This window comes from Hemiscyllium ocellatum, chromosome 10 (assembly GCF_020745735.1).
Source record: "Hemiscyllium ocellatum isolate sHemOce1 chromosome 10, sHemOce1.pat.X.cur, whole genome shotgun sequence".
NCBI classification, from domain to species: Eukaryota; Metazoa; Chordata; class Chondrichthyes; order Orectolobiformes; family Hemiscylliidae; genus Hemiscyllium; species Hemiscyllium ocellatum.
The window spans coordinates 25,399,201-25,416,273 of NC_083410.1; the positions used below are offsets into that span (position 1 = coordinate 25,399,201).

Here is a 17,073-nt window from a genome sequence, read left to right on the forward strand (position 1 = left end):
GAAAATACATGGAGGCCACACATGCTCAGTTAAAGCTGGAAACCCCTAAGTTGCTCTTGATGGTTCTATGCCTTCCCATAGGGAGAGCTGTTGAGCCACCCCCAATCCCCCACCCATCTGCCAGTCTATAAACCAGTAGAAATCACAACTCTTGAAAATCTGCCTTTAAGCTATTTGGCTCAAATGTAAAAGTATCTTGATATTGTTTAGAGAGGTGCTCTGGATTTTTGAAGTTGATGTTACTAATGAACACTCTCAATTTCCCTGAGGAAAGTCAAGTTTGTGGAATATCATTTCTCCATGAAAAGTATATATTTTTCAAATATTTTGAAAGTCTAATATTTCAACTTCTACCCAATCCCTTGTGTATATTCGAGCGACTTATTTAATTCTGTGAAGAATTCTGATTCACTGATTTGATGTCTGAGAATACCTCAATGTGGTTACTCTGTTTAAATGTCAGCTGCAAATGTGTTGCTGGTCAAAGCACAGCAGGCCAGGCAGCATCTCAGGAACAGAGAATTCGACGTTTCGAGCATGAGCCCACTGTTTAAATGTCACCCAAGTTACTGAACTCTTGAAGAACCTATTAACTCAGAGCAAGGGTAGGGCTGATATCATGAAAGGGGGAGACCCATACACTCGATCTTTGCAGGCAACTTTCTTTTGAGGTCAGCTGGCATCTTTGTTTCACTTCTGTCAGAGCCCTGAGGCTTCCCCTTTAATAGAAAATCTTTTAATTTCGATGAATGTAATGATCGAAAATGGAAAGTAACAGTTTGAGATGTGATCTTGGTTCATTCCTTAAGCTTCCCCTACCCTTCTCTAACAGAAGTTCCTCTGTGACTGATGTTTCAGTATAGTTCAAAATGTTTCTCATTGTGGCATATGTAAGTATATCGCACTGTAGCTGCCAAATTGAATATGCGGCTCTTAAAAAGTGTTATGTGGTAGGAATCATTTACCCAATTTCCTTCTCTTTCCCTTCCATCAGGGATTTTTTTCTTGATTTTTTTTTGTGTGTAAGGGTAGATGAAATGGCCAAGGTGCTAAATAGTACGGGCAGTTTCAAGATCAGCAGACCTCTCTACAAATATTGATCAAACACCTGAAGTAAAAACAAAAGCACCAAATAATGAACGATGTCATAGTCGCTTGGAGATCAGGCTGGAAAAGATTGTTGGTGTTTCACACTGATGGTTATGACTGCCCTGGAGCTCCCCCTCTCCTGCACCCACGTTGCACACCGAATGGACTGTAACGGTTCATGAAAGTGAGCTCACTGTTCCCTTCACATGGGTAGCTGGTGAAGGTCATCCTTCCTTAATGATTTTTTTCTTTAAAGCAGCCCTTCACACATACATGAGAAACTGCATTATATTCCTGAGTCAGAAGAGTATTGATGATGAAGCTGTCACTTTGAAGCTGTTTTATAGCTTTGAAGGCACCACCAAATATCATCTTTTGTTTATGGATTACTGAAGCTCAAAAGAAGGACAGGCATCTCTGTGGAAGGCAAAATAGTTCTTTTGACACTAGATATTCAACTAGGTGGAATGTTCCCACCCTCTTTACCCCCCACCCCCCCCACTTCAAGATTTTGAAAATTTAGACTATTCAGTGAACAAGATTTTAAGTCTCTGCATCATTCATAATGAGATCAAAGAAATAGGTAGTGAACATGATTCTGGTAAATCCACATGGGTGCCAATTAGGAAGAAAATGTAAAGAAAGATGTAGTCCATGCTCAATTGTATTAATACTCAAATGGAATTCTGGGTTGAGCAGTGAGGCCAAGGGTTTTGGAAATATAAAAGTATAATTTGGATTCTAGGTTGTTTGCTGTAGTAAGCAGAAAAGGTAAGTTTTTTTTTGTTTTTTTTACACTCAAGTTTTTTTTTGTTAACTCCCACACTACCACCTAACTGCGGTAGTGCTTATTTTTTCCCAGCACCCATGGTGTGTGTGTGCAGGTGTGAGACACAGTGAGAGACACAAGGTGTACGAGTCTTTATTCAATTTCCACCACCAGGAAGATAGGAAAACACCCGAGTGGCCAGTGACCAGCAATGCCCCTCACAAAGGGCAATGCTGTGTGATCAAACAGTGAAAGGGAGGGCAGGGATTAAATCAAGGTAAGTGTTTTTATTGGTAGAAGGGTGAGTTAGCTAGACCATTTTTATCAATGTAGTTAGTTGTATGATCATTTCAGCATTCTGCTGAGTTAAAACTTCTACATTTATTTCATGTTGGAATTAATGCACCTGATTATGCTTGTCTAGTTACCATTATTCACAATGTTAAGACGCTGATGTAAATTACTTGAAGATCATTTCTACTGGAAAGCATTAACTTAGAGGCAAAATGTCCAACTGACCTTGCAATTATGCTCATCTAGTTAATTAGGTGAAAGAAATGTGACCTCAACTGGTATCTGTTGGTCCGCTTTGATCCTCTTGAAAGTAAGCAAATCAAGCTCACTCTTTCCTCTTGCCTTGAATTGAGTCATGCAGAGATTTGAACTCTGCTTTTTATAACGATCCTGTACACAGTCTGTATTGTTGCACATTTTAGTTTACACAAAGCCTATTACTACTTTATACTGTTTAACATGTTGACTCACTCACTCATTCAATTCAAACTTAATTTTGCATGATTATTGCCTCTTGATTATTAACAGTCATATTAATGATAAACTGAGTGTCTTTAGGATGACTTTAGTTGTGATCTATGACCAACTGACAGGGTGGAATATGAAAAGGTCGTCAACATCCAGCCCAACTTTCCCTTTCCTCTTGTGACCTCTCTGTAACAGGGCAATTGAGAAAATGACTGGAGAGATGATGAAAACTGAGGGTAAGAACCATGTGTGTTGGCAAGCATTCATGATAGTTCGAAGGGATGAAACTCTGTGTGAGTGAAGTAATGGAAATGGCAAACCGATTGGAAGAAATTGTCAAATGGTTTAATGGGAAGTGTAAAAGATCAGCCATGAATAGAAAAGAAGAATATCATCTTTCCAGTTTCAGGAAATGTTGTGTGACTGCTTCTGATTCAAAAGTATTTTGCTCCTAAAATATATCAAAACTAGTTTGGATGGCGTGAAGGTGGTCTTGAATGGTTGAAAGAGGAAACTATCTGCTGTTTTGAAACAGATGGCAGTAATTTTATAAATTGTGCACCAGGATTTCAGAAATTCATCTGTTCCTTGTGTTGGAAAGAGATTTCCAGAGGACTCCCAAATGAGAACTTTGCTAAAGATGGAAGCAATACTGTTGTTGGTTTGAAGTGCAGTCAGGAGACCTTCAGAGTCTTTTGCATTAAGTATTGTGCTTTTTAAAAAATGTTTGGCTGCATGCCCCTTTGTCAATTGAAGGTTCCCAACATGTTTTGTTGGCGGTTTCATGTCAATAATAGAACTCTGCCTGTTCAGGCAGTTACATTGCTTGAAAATGAAACCAGAAAATGCTAGCAATACTCAGCAGGTTAGTCAGCATCTGTGCAGGGAGGGAAGAAATGTCAAGTCTCTAATCTTGCATCAGAGCAGTTGACCAGGTTCAAGGAAAATATTGCTTGACATGGTGTGAGAGATATTTTAGTGTTCCTCTGCCTATGTAGGATGCAACCATACCAATTAGCTTGAACAATTTGTGGAATGGGTTATTTATGTCTGGTGTGATCTTGAATCTCTTAACGTGATGTCATTTGGAATGAAGATTAAGAATATTTTCCACTAAAGGGTTGCCGTTGCTGGGCTTATTCCTGGAGATTTCATCCACCCACTCCATCTCCTGCTTTTTACACCAATCACCAGGTAGTTCTGTCTGTGCAATATACCGATATCATCAAATCATTGAAATGAGGAACTGGAGTAGGCCATTCAGCCCTTCATGACTCAGTACGCTGTCTCTGCATTTTTCCACATACCCTTTGATCCCTTTAGCCCCAAGACCTATGTGTAACTCCTCCTTGAAAACATTCAATGTTTTAACCTCCACTGCTTCTGTGGTACAGAATTCCACTTCCTTACCACTTTCCGGGTGAAGAAATTTCTCCTTATCTCAATCCAAACCCTTAGAACATGAACCCAGATATTGGACTCCCTAGTCATTGGAAACATCCTTTCTGTGTTCTCCCTGCCTGAACCTTTTGGAATGTTATAGGTTTCTAATGAGACTCCCCCGCCAGAACATTAATGCTAACCAGAGCTGGAAGGGCACAGCAGGTCAGACCGCAACAAAGGAACAGGAAAGTCAATGTTTCAGGCCAAGACCCTTCTTCAGGACTGGGGAGGGGAGCCCAGAAGTAAATGGTTTTGGTTTTGGCTGAGGGTGGTTGGGTGGAGGAGGGGGTGTGTGGTGGTGGCAGGGTGGAGGTAAGTGTAGGTGGGATGGTGATGGGGGTGGGGGGTGTGGGGAGGTTCTTCAAATCTCACATTTATTGACTGATTTCCAGCATCTACAGTCATTACTGTCCATAATCCTGACCAGTCCAGTCTCCTTTTTTGCATCTCCCATGTAAGTGGAATGCTGTAAGTATGTTTTTGTTCCAATGCTGTGCTTTTCAGTTCTAAGTATTATGCAATTTATTGGGAACTATTCAATGTCTCAACTCTCCATTTTGTGAAAGTCTTGGAAGGAAAATGGAATAGCTAGAAGCTGCATGAATCTAAGCACTCAGCACACTTTTTGTTGTGGAAGGAAAATTAGTGTGTTCCAACTTCAATTTTTTTTCAGTTTGAGGAAAGGTTTACCGATGTGTTCCTCTTGGCAGTTCTCTGTCCGATCAGTCTCTCTGATCTGTGGTGTTCCAGCTAAGGTTAACCACTTCTGCTGTGCCTGCATACTAACCACACTCCAACCAATCTGTGCTGCTTCCTTGTGCCGTATAAATTGATTTTCCCTTTCTAAGTTGGATTTCTTGTTGGTCCTGATGAATGAAAGACAAGATGACATTGCTAGAGATAGACAGTGTTTAAACCTGCCTTTTAAAAGGGCGAATTTGTTTCATTTGGCAAGCTGACCCCTTTTAAACTTTGCCTTGATCAATTGGTTCTGTGGAAAGTGAAAGTTTGAAAATGTTTGCCACTCTGTCATTTTTTTCTTGGATTTGCTGAAGGAGGGCTTATGCCCGAAACGTCGATTCTCCTTCTCCTTGGATGCTGCTTGACCTGCTGCGCTTTTCCAGCAACACTATTTCAGCTTTGCTGAAAAGCAATCTAATGTCAGATATTTGATAAGAATGGGTGAAATCCTCTCTCTCCATTGACAAGTCATATGTGGGTAGGGCCACAAATGATGGTGAATCTGAACCCCAGGCCTCTGCCAGAATGAAGGTCTGGGCAGGAAGCTCAACGGTCAAGCTTTCCTGCCTTGATGATGGTCAGGTCCCATAAGTGGCCAATTAATCACCACTTTAGAGCCTTCTCCCATCACCTAAGTACTAATCCATCTGCAACTGGGCCTCTCACCATCCGATGTGCACAGCACTAAAACAGTATGGACAGCCACTCCCTCTGACTGAGAGACTTGGGCATTGTGATGTGGGCTAGGAACTGGAGTGACTCTCTGTCAGACAGCCCCCTCCTATCATTGTCTTGCTCTTGCTCCCTCTCCCGTCAAACACCATCACAAGAAGCACTTCCCCCTCGTCACCTCAGTACTTACCTGTGGGCCAGGGTCCAGGAATCATTTCTTCATATCAGCAACTGATATTAACCCAGATCTCTCTCAGTCTCCTAAAGATGTAGTGATTGGTGATTCTTAATTGATGCACCTGGTAAGGTGATAGCTATGTCAGTTCCTCTAACAACATAACAATATTTGGTAACATTGAGGATTCTGGGCTAAAGCTGAGCGGTTTAGATGTAAATTGCAGCATTATTCTTTCTTATGCTGCAAGAGGAATCCATTTAATGGAGCCCTTTTAATGTGTAATGGACCCTATTATGTTGCCAGATCACATGTCAATGATGATGCCACAAGCATGTCCCTTCACAGTATGTTGTATTTGAGCCGTGAAACTAGAAAATACTGCAAACTTCCTCTTTTTTTTGAGAAAAAATGTAATAACAAAAAGATATACTTCGTCATGCCAAGGCATGTGCAGTCAATTTTAAAAATACATAAACAGGTGAAACTGTTAACGTTATTAGTAATTCAAACTAACATTTTAGGTTTGTCAACTCAGTCTGATCTGTGCACCTGTCTGAAGGGCTGTGGTGTTTTTGGTTGGGGTCAGCTGGCAGCTTGGTTCAACATCCTCACACCATCTTCATCAGAGTTTTCTCCCCACTGTGTGTGCATTAGTGGTGTGCCATAAATTGGTTTGAACTGACTTCTGTTTCTTTGGAATGTAGCACCATGATCAACAATGACTTCATATGATCTAGGCTGGAGCAGATTTTAAAGCCCTTGCAGATGTCCAGATGTTTGTGATTAGATTCCTGACTTGCACCCACTGCTCCGTGCCCAGTTGTGGACTTCTCTATCTACTTGCTGGTCATGCATCTCTCTGTTCTTTCTGTCTTTCACAGAAGAAAGTCTTGTGTCTCAGAATGGATAGACAATTACTTATGAAGAAAAGTCATTGACACTTCTGTTCTGGGCATGTTGTGCAGCTCATCACCATCCGCTTGAGTGTAACTAGAGATGAGCAGTACTCAGCCACCGAAGCTCATGCCCCATGAGTGAGTAAATAAAATTCATAAGTAGCTGGATATCCTAATTTAGTCCTAGGAGGTACACGGATTCATGTATGACATTCTTGGATGTTGGATCCCCTTGGTATTCCATGGTCATGATATCTTGGTGTAGTGCTTTCGGTATTAGGATTTCCTTACCTTTGAAAATAACTTACTGTGATATACCAAGTTCAACCCTGAATGACTCAATTAATGGATGTTCTCAGGAACTTCTTTTGTATTGTCATACCAGTCTTGGATTATAGCATTCTGCAACTGTTTGTCACTTCTCTTCAGTTGCTAATCGCAGATGTTCATAGGGCTCTGGCTGAAGTGTAACAGTTGTATCTTGAGAACATCTTCAGTTTCATTGCCTGTAGTCTTGGAGAACACAAGAGGAGCACCTTGCCACTTGGAGTGGGTTGAGTAGCCTGCTCAGTGTGTCTAGATGTTACCTAGATTATACCAGACTTCAAAGACCTATCCTTACATCATGACTGTAAATGCTGAAAACATGGTGCACCCATTAGTGGTTTTGGCAGATCATTTCTCATGCCTTATGATCCATTACAGCAATTAATTCCTTATTGAGTAAGGTAACCAGACAATTTTGAATACCCGAGCAGCTTGAGAGACTCCAAGGTGGTCATTTTGCCACCCAGTGGGAATTTCTTTCTGAGCATGTGCATGCCATAGTGATGTCAGATCATGTGGAATGACAGCAAATACTTGGTGTGTGTACAGCTCCTAGTAAAACCACCTCTCTTGCAATCCTCTACATAAAATAATGTTATATGAAGTCTGTTGTTTTTTTCGGTACCAAAGTCTCATTTCTACATATGTCATTTAGAACATTGCTGTTATTAGAATGCAAACTTTATGCTGCCAGTTCAAATTTTAATCTTGATCCATCATATAAGGCTTGGATAGGGAAGACCTGGTGGAGAGGTCACTAAGCAGAGGACAGATTTAAGGTGGGTCATGAAGAAAATATTTTCATCCTGATGGATGAAATGTGAAATCACTACCTCGACTCGTCATAAAGCCACCTAAATCTGTACCTGGAGCTGAGCAACCTGTAAGGTTATGAACCAGTTGCTGGAATGTGGGAATTGGATTTAGGCCAATGTATTCAGCCAGTGGAGATGCAATGGACTGAATGATCTAATTGGGTTATTACCTCCCTGCAGTTTTATTATACCCCTCATTAATCATTCATTTACTGTATTGTTCTCAATTGAGTGTCAGGTCACAGAATGGAATCTGACTTGTTATCCATTTAAGAGCTTTGAAAGGTTGACCACAGCGTAAATGATGACCATGAGCAATTGGAATTGATTGGAGCATGTAGTAGAACATTGGGTTCAAACTTAATTTAGCATACTTCTCTAAGCTTGCTACTTTCCTTCAGGAAACAAAAAGAACTGCAGATGCTGGAAATCAGAAATTCCTGCTGAGTGTCAGTGCTGAAGAAGGGCTACTGGACCTGAAACATTAACTCTCTCTGCTTTCTCTCCACAGCTGCTGCCAGACCTACTGAGTTTTTCCAACAGTTTCAAATTTACTTTCCTTCAGGATTTTCCCACTTTTTTTTTCTGTGATGTGTCGTGATGCTTGTTGGATGGCAAAACTGAAACTTTTGAGCACAAGTGTAATCATAAATAAGTCAGTGTCACGACCAGAGCCTGAGCAGGATTTCCCAATTTAAAGTTCTGGCAAGGATATCTCAAAACATTGAGCTCCCAAGTGAGGAGGGATAAACAGGCCCCACTTGGTGGTTGACGGACCCACCCACACAGTTGGTCACAACAAGGTTACTCTTAAAAAGATCTCTTCCCTTGTAAATACTTTCTGTTCCAAACCCAAATTAATTATTTTAAAAGGAGCCAGTTTAACCAGGCTTCCTTGAGTTAACATATAGTAATTAATAAACTCATTATGTGTAAGAAGAAATAGGAAACAACACGTGCACAGATTAGAACTAAGAGTCCAAAAGAAATGAAAGATCAATCTTTGGATTACTTGTGAAGAGAGGATGGTTGCACATGCTTGCAGGTGCAGTGGAGGTTACTGGTAGCTTTGAGGTTGGCACTTGAATGGTCGATTTTTGAAATACGTAGCTTTGTAGGTGGATTTGAATCTCTTTTGTCCAGATTACTGTTGCCATTGATTTACTGGCAGCATTGCGGGTGCAACAGCCTTTCCTCTTTTGCTTTACTTGCGGTGTTCAAAATGACTGTTGTCAGAGCTGTGACCCTCATAGCGCACACTGATGTTGGAATACAAGCGCATCAGTTAATTCTCTTGCCAGGACTGGTGTCTTTTTTTTTAACAATAATCTTCAGGCAACTTTTGGCTATACATACCTTTTTTTTAAAGAAAACAAACATGTTGTAATTGCAGTTTACATGTCTACAGATGATTTGGGATTATGATCCATGGTCTGGACTGTCAGGCTTCTATAATCTGTCATGGTGCTGGCAAGAAATTAATGGTAAATTCTTCTTCCATCACTAATTTCTAACTGCCGTTGAACTGACCTTTACTAGCATGTATTTTAACAACAATCTGAGAGTTAACTAGTCTGTTCACAGTGTAGGTATTCCATTTAATCCTGAGGTGACATTTCGACCCCCCTTTCCAACATTGCTGTTTATTCTCACTTAAATAACATTGCTCATCTTTTACTGTCACTGCTTTTACTGCTCATTCATATCTACTTGACTATTCCTATACAGTCTTGGATAGAACATGGAAAACTATCTTTTGCAAATTTTAAATCAACCAAAACAGTCTTTCCAAATCTTAAAAATCTCACAACACCAGTTTATAGTCCAACAGGTTTAATTGGAAGCACATTAGCTTTCGGAGCGATACTCCTTCATCAGGTGATAGTGGAGGCCTTGATTGTAACACAGAATTTATAGCAACAATTTACAGTGTGATATAACTGAAATTATACATTGAAAAATTGATCGTCTGTTAAGCCTTTCATCTATTAGAATACAGTGATAGTTTATCTTGGTTATCTGCACGTCAGGTTCACATGTCACCTATGTGCTCAATGACCTACATTGGTTCCTTGTCAAGCAATAATTTGATTTTGAAATTTTAAATTGCATTTTCAAATTCTTCTATGATCCTATCCTTTGTAAGCTTCTCCTCCTTCAATCCCATAATTGTCTAAAATGTCTGCATTCTAATTCTCTGGACTAAATTGCTCCATCATTGGTAGTCACGTCTTTAGTTACCAAGACCTGAAACCCTAGGATATTTTCTTAAAGTCCACATCTCTGACTATGTTTCTGGCCTTCTTCCTCGTTAGCTGCTCGCATGGGTCAGTGTTTGTTTCCTAAGGCTCTTGTATAGTGCCTTAACACATGATTTCAGAGATGCTATTTAATTGCAAGTTGTGCACATGCTTTTTTCTAATTACAGTTCATGAACAGTGTCTTTCGTAGGTCTACAATACAGAAAAAGACCTTTCGGCCTATCAAGTCTACTTTGTCAAAAATAAGCAGTTCACTCTTCTAATCTCATTTTCCAGCACTTGGCCCACAGCCTAATGGACTCATTTGATCACTAATTTAGTGTGTGGCAGGAAGCAGAGGGTAATGGTGGTGAGGTGTTTTAGTGCCAGAAGCCTGTATCCATTGGAGTTCCATAGGAAACAATGGTAGGGCCCTTGCTGTTTGGAGTATATCTTCAGACTTGAGTAGAGGAGGATTAATGGGAAGTTTGCAGATGATACAAAGGTTGATGGCGTGGTCAATAGTGGGGGTGATAGCCTTAAATTGCAGGAGGATACAGATGGGCTGATCAATGGTAAAAAGAATTCAACTTGGATGTGTGTAAGGTAATGCACTGGACAGGACAAACAAGGCAAGGGAGGACATAATGGAGAATAGGACACTTGGAAGCTTTTTTTGAAAGAAAGTGTGAAATTTCTACTGGAAGAAGTTAGTATGTTTATTGTGCATTAAATAGAAGACTTGATAATGAGAGAAAAGGATAGAAAGTTATGCTAATGTTCAATAAATTGGAGGAGGAGCTTGGACTAAATCTCCAACATAATTTATAAATCATTCTTTATAAGAAACAAACAACACCTTTTTTCCTGGAGTGTAGAAGGCTTGAGGGGTGACCTTACAGAGGTTGGTCTATAATCAAGGAAGAAATAGCGAGTCATCTGGATGGAAATTGTCACAGTGGGCAGATGCAACATGGGTTCATGAAAGGCAGATCATGTTTAGCTAATTTACTGGAATTCTTGAGGACATTACAAATGCAGTGGACAATGGGGAGCTGATGGATGTGGCGCATCTGGGTCTCTCAGCAAGGTGCGGCACAAAAGGCACGTAAGGCAAAAATGCACAGCATTGTGGGTCATGAATTAACATGGATAGAAGATTGGTTAACTAACCGAGAGCAAAGAATTGATCGGTGGCTAGTGGTGTGCCTTGGATCAGTGTTGGAACTGCAACTATTTATAATTTACATAGAGGGTTTAGAGTTGGGTAGTGTACACCAAGAGTAATGTGTCAAAATGCACAGATGACACTAAGATGAGAGGGAGAGCAAAGTGTGCAGAGGGCACTGAAAGTCTGCAGAGCGATATAATAGGTTACATGAGTTGGCAAGGGTCTGGCAGATGGAGTATAATGTTGGTAAATGTGAAGTCATCCATTTTGGTAGGAATAACAGCAAAATGGACTATGATTTAAATGGTGAATAATTGCAGCATGCTGCTGTGCCTAGTGTCCTGGGTGTCCTTGTGCATGAACCACAAAATGTTTGTTTGTAGGTGCAGCACGTAATTAAGAAGGCAAATGGAATATTGTCCTTCATTGCGAGAGGGATGGAGTTTAAATATAGAGGTGTTATGCTACAGCTGTATAGGGTGCTGGTGAGGCCACACCTGGAGTACTGTTTACAGTTTTAGTCTCCTTACTTGAGTAGCACTGAATGTGCTACTCAATGTACTAGCACTGAAGGAGGTGCAGAGTAGTTAACTAAGTTGATTAAAGAGTTGAGAGGGTTGGTCTATGAGAAGAGATTGAGTAGACTGTTCTAAATTCCAATGAGTATAGTCCCAAAGAGGGGATATATTTTAGAAACATAAAATTATGAAGGGAATAGATAAGATAGAAGCAGGGATGTTTTTTCCACTGGAGGGTGAAGCTAGAATTCGAGGGTGTAGATTCAAAATAAGGGGGAACAAATTTAGGACAGAGTTAAGGAGGAACGTCTTTACTGAAGGGTTGTGAATCTAGAATACCCTGCCCAGTGAAGCAGTTGAGGCTACCTCATTGAATGTTTTTAAGACAAAGACGGGCGGCATGGTGGCTCAGTGGTTAGCATTGCTGCCTCACAGCGCCAGGGACCCAGGTTCAGTTCCAGCCTTGGGTGACTGCCTGTGTGGAGTTTGCACATTCTTCCCATGTCTGTGTGGATTTCCTCTGGGTACTCCAGTTTCCCCTCTCAGTCCAAAGATGTACAAGTCAAGTGAATTGGCCATGCTAAATTGCCCATAGTGTTAGGTGCATTAGTCGGCCATGATCATCATCAATGGCAGAGCAGGCTTGAAGGGCCAGGTGGCCTACTCTTATTTCTAATGTTCTTATAAAACCATAGATAAAGTGAACAGCCAAGATCTTTTCTCCAGAGTAGGGGAGTCCAAAACTAAAGGGCATGGTTTTGAGGTGAGGACAGGAAAGATTTAAACGAGATCGGAGGGGAAATGTTTTCGTGCGGGGGTGGTGCGTATATGGAACAAGCTGCCTGAGGAAGTGGTAGAGGCAAGTACAATTAAACAATTACAAAATTTAAAAGGCATTTGGACAGGTACATCGTTAGGAAAGCTTTTGGAGGGATATAGGCCAAGCATAGACAAAAGGGACTAGTTAAGTTTTGAAAATGCAATCAGCATGGACAAGTTTGACCGCAGTTTGTTTCCACACTGTCTCTGACTCTATATCCACATACAAGTGCAACAAAGTGTATTTCTAAAGTTTCCATTTTGTAAAAGTTTTAGTTTTAAAGCTTGTAAAAGGGTAGGCTGTTGATGATCTGAGCACGAAAGCCTTTACATTTACCTTGACTTTTTGATTTGATTATCTGTAGAAATTGCATTCGAGCTTTGGGTTTTCTTAAGTAGATGTCAATTCAGCATGTCCAGACCATTTGTCAAAGAATGCTTAACATTTCCACAAGCAAGACTTTTTGCTACTACAAAAGTTGTTTGAACATCACTTTGATGGAGTATTTGAACTTTTTTTTTCTAAACATACTGAACCTGTTGGTTAAGGAGATGTGTTGAAAAGCTAAACTGTTCCAGGTGGTAACAATGAAATGAAGCATGCTGAAAACCATTGCTATATAAATAGCAGGCCATAGGTAATCTGAAAAGTTGTTTTGATGTTTCTGGTTTGCTTTTTGTTTTTAAATTACTCACGCACTAAATGATATTGACTGCACCCTGCACATGAATTAATTGAACCTTGTTAATTTAGCCTAATGACTTGTACTGACAGTAGCTGTTACTGAAGGGTAACTGGGGAATATACAAAACTATCCCCTACCAAAGGAGGCTGCATTCTACTTTTTCATTTTAAGATTGTAATATTGAGCCCTGTTGTAGCTCAATGTAACTTGTTACATTTGACATACATGTAAACAAGATGCAGGAATAGCCTGCTTTGCCACTCAATAAAAGTATGGTTGAACTTACCAAGTTGAATCTGTCTTTCCACCTGTCCCAATAACCTTTTTGCCTCCTTGTTTAACTGAAGTCAATCTGCTTCTGTCATAATATTCAAGGGCTCTACTTTCACTATGTTTTCAATATAATACAATATCCTTTTATTGTCACTTGTCCTCCATTGTAGGAGTACAGTGAAAAGCTTTTACAATGTCTGCTGCCTTATGGTGATATCTTAGGTCCAAGTACCAAGGTCCAAATCTTGCATACAGCAGAGGAATGAAAATAGTTGAAAAATAAGTTTAAAAATAGGACAACATTAAAGAGTTGACATTACAGTAAGGTAGGAAATTTCAAATAGATGAAGAAAAAATGGAAAAATAAAAAAGAGCAGGGGAGCTCCAATGGGAACACACTAATCTGCTGCCATCTTGACCACGGGGAATGAAAGTTCCAAAAACATACACCCCTTGAGGAGGGAAAAGAACTTCACCTAATCTCTCTTTCAAATATGTGCCCCTGATTTTTAAATAGTGATCCCTAATTCTAGATCAGCCATCTACCAGTCAAGACCTTGTGCTTCAATCAAGTCAACTCTTAATCTTCTACATTTCAGCAGGTACAAGCCTAATCTGTCCAACCTTTTCTCTTAAGGCAATGGCCGTTCTAATTATTAGCCTGGTAAACCTTCTTGGAACAGTTTCCAAGATACTTGCATTCTTCCTTAAATAGACTGCTATTGGTGCACGGTACTCCAGTGTGGAAATTACCAGTGTAATGAAGCATAACCTTTTCAAATTACTTCTCAAAAGGCAAATTCAGTACATCCACTAGTTCTCTTTTTCTCTGCTGCGTGTGTTCCCTCTCTTGACTCCAATAAATTGGTCAAACATGACTTGGCTTTCACAAAATCACGTTGCCACTTTTCCCTACAATAGATTTTAAGCTAACTAGCTTGTAATGTCATGCCTAATGTCTCCCTTCCTGTTTGAATAAGGGAGTTATATTTGCTATCTTCCTACCTCATGCATCGGCCACAAATTGAAAGAATTTTGGTAAATTTAAAATCAACTATTTCACTAATAACTTTAAGACCCCAGTGTGAAGTTCATCAGGATCTGGCCACCTGTACGCCGACAACTCCAGTTACTCGCTCAGTATTGCTTCTCTCGTGACTTTTAATTTTCCTGAGTTCCTCCAACCCTTCCATTACCTGAGTTATTGTTGCTGTTGGTATGTCACTTGAATCCTCTATAGGGAAGACTGATGAAATGTACTTGTCCAGTTCATTTGCCTTTTGCTTATTTTCCATTATTAATTCTCCAGTCTCACTTTCTATAGGCCAGAGTTCAATTTTTAATACTCATTTGAAATATTTACATGAATTTTTACCAGCTGGTTTTATATTTCTGATTAGCTCTTTCTTCTATATTTCCCCGTTCTTAATGTTTGTTCATTCTTTGCTGCTTTTTACGTTACACACAATCTTTTGACCTGCCATCTGTCTTCATGTAATTATATGTATTTTCTTTAATCTGGTTAAATATTTAACATTTTCTAGTTTAGCCATGAGTGGTTTTAATTCGACGTCGTGCCCAACTACCACCTTCCCTGCTCCTGTTATCTCAGAGACATAGAAGGCGCAATACTCTCTTGACTACTCATTACCCTCCTTAGCCCCTGGAACAGCACTTTGTGTGCCTACACCAAATGCACTGCATTTTAGAGTTATTAGAGATGTGCAACATGGTAACAGACCTTCAGCCCAACTTGTACAGGCATCCTAAATTAATCTAATCCCATTTGCCAGCATTTGGCCTATATCCGTCTATTCATGTACCCATCCAGATGCTTTTAAATGTTGTGGAGATGCCGGTGTTGGAATGGGTTGTACAAAGTTAAAAATCACACAACATCAGGTTATAGTCTAACAGGTTTAATTGGAAGCACACTGGCTTTTGGAGCGACGCTCCTTCATCACCTGATGAAGGGGTGTCGCTCCGAAAGCTAGTGTGCTTTCAGTTAAACCTGTTGGACTATAACCTGGTGTTGTGTGATTTTTAACTTTTAAATGTTGTAATTGTACCCGCCTCCACCACTTCCTCTAGCAGCTTATTTCCATACGCACTCAATCCTTTGTAAAAAAAAACGTTGCCCCTCATGTTTTTAAATCATTCCCCTATCACCTTAAACCTATGTCCTTTAGTTTTGGACTCCTATCCTGGGGAAAAAACCTTGGCTGTTCATCCTATCCATGCCCATGATTTTATAAATTTCTATAAGGCCACCCCTTAGCCTCTGAACCTCGAGGGGAAAATAGCCCCAGCCTAACCAGCCTCACCTTTTAACTCAAAGTTGTTAAAGAAGGCATCTTACCTTAATAAGGGCAAATTAGGATAGTTAAGGGTTGTTCTCACCAGCAACACTCGTATTCTCTGCATAAACTTTTTAAAGTGCGTGCAAATTGTGCTTGGAAGTGGAGATCTCTGGATAGTAATGATTGAAGTATTTGATCATCATTCCAGGTCATAATTTGTGTTCTGCAACTTGAGGGCCCATATGGTCTGCTCCTGCTCTTATTTCTCATGTTATCTTAATATGTGAATTATTATTGCTAATTAACTATAAATACCCTGCAAGATTAAAACCCATACATGATTGATGATAACTATGATTTGGTTTGACTAGTGTTATTATGGTTTCTTCATAAAATTGTAGCAAATCTTAATACTGCGTGTATGTAATGTTTTGCATGCAATTAAGTCATATCTCTGCTAGTTTGGAACCGCAGGTTGGCTTGTGATTGAGTGGAATATACAATTTATTCCAAAGATTGTATCTTAATTTCTTTTACAAGTTAAAGGATTAGTGCACTCTGGAATAAATGGTACTTTTCAGCAGCATAAGTACATGAATAGAAGAGAGCGCAGTGGAGCCGTTCGAAATTGTTCATCATCTTTTGTTGTCTAGTTCTTATAATCAAACATAAACATTACACTAACATTATTTCCTTGTTTCTATTTAGTGCATAGATTAATTAGCAAATTAGACAGCTGAGATTCTAGAGATCCAAATGTGCAAAATCCCAATGAGTCACCTTGAATTGTTTATTATAAACTGTAATGTATTTACTAAATTATAAAGGATTACACAACTCTGGAGGAAGATGCAAGGGCAAAATTAATAGGTGAGCAGGGCTTTGAGTGGTACAGAATGTTGGATCAGAGGTTTGGATCAGCAGATGTGTACAGAGGCTGGGAAATACAATGCTTTTCCAAGTGTCAGGTTTGGAAGAGAGAAAGTTTATGTTTGAGAGTTTCAACAGCAGTTGAAGTGTGGGATAGGGCTGTCTATAGCAACCTCCGATAACGGAAGGAAATGCAGCTTGGAATCATATAGATTGCCGAGGTTATGCATAGCCTGAATCAGCCTGGTGGAAGGGTTGGGGGAAGGAACAAGAACAGAGAGTTTGTGGAAGCTGCCATGTCGTTTCACCTCTGCTAACTGTAGAAAAAGTATTAAAATACTGAACTGGTTATGAAGCCACTGTCATAATAACATCTATCCAAATGTGCTGAGTCAAAGTGTGGCACTCTACTTTCACTTTGGCGTTGAAACATTGCCCTTAGAGCAATTTTTAACATGTTTGTTCTTGTGTTGTGGTCATCACTGCCAGGGCCAGCAATTACTT

At 39.9% G+C, this 17,073-nt stretch overlaps 1 protein-coding gene across 1 annotated transcript in view; it reads left to right on the forward strand.

The window, feature by feature from the left end:
- Nucleotides 1–17,073, forward strand: part of fmn2b (formin 2b) — a 451,369-nt gene that overhangs the window by 156,435 nt on the left and 277,861 nt on the right. The gene's annotated exons all lie outside the window — the stretch shown is intronic.